Genomic DNA, 2907 nt, shown 5'->3' on the forward strand with positions numbered 1-2907 from the left:
GTGGTCTCAAAGGGGAGGAGGAGAATGCCCTAAAATAGGGGATCCCGGCTTCTTCGGGATGGATCCCCTCCACCTCCTCACCGTGTGCCCTTACGTGCAACGCACGTGAGGCCGGAACTAGTGGCTGGGCCAGTCAAGTGGACCGGGCCCAGTTCAGTTCAATGCTTGGGTCTCACATCCATTGCCTGTTGTACCCTATGAATCTTCAGAATGTCCATCAACATAAGGTCGTATGCAGCATATGGGGTTTAGAAAATATGTGGTCGCAGCTCTATCAAGATCTCTTCGACAGCCTTATATTGTGGCCAATTATAAGTGATGACCCGTATGACAGTCTCCTCTCTTACTTGATTAATCACTTCCTCCATCAATCTGAAAATGTACATGGTGTTGTATACCTAATCAAAAGCATTAACCAACTTATAGAAGAAAATTTTTGTATCACAATATGTCAAAAAATTGATGATGCTCCGCCTGGTAGGATCGATCCAACCATCACACATCACCGTCGTAGATGTAATTCAGTGCTGAAGAATCTACACCGGGACTGGCAGTATATATGGAGTGAATGACAAATCTATAGTATGTATTGTCTGTTGCATTCGCTGGGATATAGCTGAAGTGAAACAATGATCGATAGCTTGCCGCATATCCATTTTTAGCATTGCGTCAACCCTCTGCTGCTTTAAGCCCTTGCTGGAGAAGGCATGTATATCTAAATCATAGATGGTGTCTTCTGGTATAATCTCCCTAGATGACTTCTTTCTACTACCAAAAGCCTCCAGCATAGATATAATACAACCACCACCTTTGTTGGCAGCCTTCCTAACTCAGAAGGTTCTTCCAAACTTTGGATCTACTCTATTGCTCGCAAAACTAAAGCCCGACTCGTAGTGTAAGGGCCTAAATCGAGCCCTATGCCTAGCTATTTCATTATGTTGCTACTAATCATTCAGGCTCGCCTAAATGATAGTCTGGATTTGTGCATCCTCGTTATCTAGAGTGGATGCTTCATCTAAATCCCTCGAGTGATAGAAAGGTGATTCTACTACTCGACGGTCTACCTCCACTTCTTCTTAGCCACCCTCTTCTTCGCTGCTCTGAAATTAGCGAAGTGTTTCTTCATCAGCTGCTCAACCTTCTGTAAACATTTTTGGCATATAGATATGTTGGGGTAACCACCAGCTAAATAGTGCTTCAACCTGATTGCCCCTCCTCTCTTAAACTTTGTATTACGCCAGTTACACTTTCAGTAGTGTCGACTTGAGAGCATTTGCTTATGATACCATCCAATATCATGCTCTAGTTCTTTTTTTTCCATGATAACTTAATTCTTGCAGGTTTATCGAGTATGTAAGTTTATCAATTATTTAAAAATAGTTAAATTTTGTTATGATTAAAAAATATTTTTTACTTCAAAAAATACATCAGACTTATCCAATACATAGTATCAATTTATTTATTTATTTATATATTTTTAATAATTTTTAAACTAAAAATAAGTTTAAATACTGTAAATTTTTAAAAAATATATTTTTACCTTAGAAAATACTTCTAAAATATGTAATACTTATTACTAATTTTTTATAATATTTGGTATTAATTTTATATATTTTTAATCTTTTTTAAAAAATTAAAAAAATTAAATATAAATATTTTTTAAAAAAATAATTTGAGCTCAAATCAATATAGAATCCTACTATGGATGCTACATATATTTTTTTGAGACCTATAGGCATGCATCAAAGGCTACTTATTTTTTATTATTTTAAAATTTAAATCTAGGCCACTATGCGCAAGACTGCATCAAAACTTGAATAAATAGATACCAAATTTAGATAAAAAGTAGCTTTCATAGCTCTAAATATACTTTTGATTTTACAGTTTTTTTTAATTTTATTTTTTATTTTTTAATCCAAATATATATTTTTAAATTTTTAAAATTATACATAATCCAAAAATTAAAATTTTTTATGATTGTGTAGATCATTGATAAATCTACAACATATTATGAAATCATACCAAAATAAAAAAATTTGGTATAATCTCCTCCTATTTTGAAAATTTTGAGGTATTTTTCGATGTCCAAAAAAAGAGAGAAAATGAGGTAAGAGAGAGAAAGCATACCTTATTTAGGGTTGGATCCTCCTTCAATCGTGATGAATCGGCATGTTTTTTGCTGTAGGAAGAGGGGTGTTGTTCGATAGGTTGGGAAGGTTGGAGAAACTTCTCAAGCCTTCCCAAATTACCTTTAAAACAAAAAAAGAGGAACTGGTCCGACTCAATGTGACTGCACCGGTTCCGCACGGAATCGACTGGTTTAGAGCAAGTCTGTGTGGTTCACAACTAGTTCTAGCTAGTTTCGATCAGTTCTAGACTATTTTCGGCTGGTTCCGATCGGTTTTGGATCAGTTCCTGCCAGTTCAGAGTTGGTTTCGAAAAAATTAGATGAACCGACCCGATACCCCGTCGGATCAGCTCAGTACGGGCTGAACCGAGTGGTTCAGACTCCGTTCAGCCTGATTCAGTACCACTCGGTTTGGCCCAGTTCGACAAACCATGTGCTAGAGTTTGAAGTGAAGTATTTTGTAGGCTAGTTTTTTCATTGCTTTTCTTTTATTTTTATTTTTTCTCTACTCTTTTTATTTTTCGCCCTCCCCTTCCAACCCACCTTCCTTCTCCCCCTCCTTCCAATTTTTTTAATAAAATATTAGTACTTGTAGTATATTTCTCACAAATTAATATTCTATATTCTTTTTAGTTTTCTCTTTACTCCTTCGTTTGTGCCAAACTGAAGCTATAGTTTGCAATCCTTATCCACCGAATAACTCAATCAAATCCAATGTGAATTTGGGAGGATTTGCACTTATTTTTTTTGAGAGAGAGCATAGAGTCGCTAGATCGGAC

Source organism: Phoenix dactylifera, chromosome 9, assembly GCF_051530095.1.
Source record: "Phoenix dactylifera cultivar Ajwa chromosome 9, Ajwa_hap1_PhDact_Kaust_v1.1, whole genome shotgun sequence".
NCBI lineage: Eukaryota > Viridiplantae > Streptophyta > Magnoliopsida > Arecales > Arecaceae > Phoenix > Phoenix dactylifera.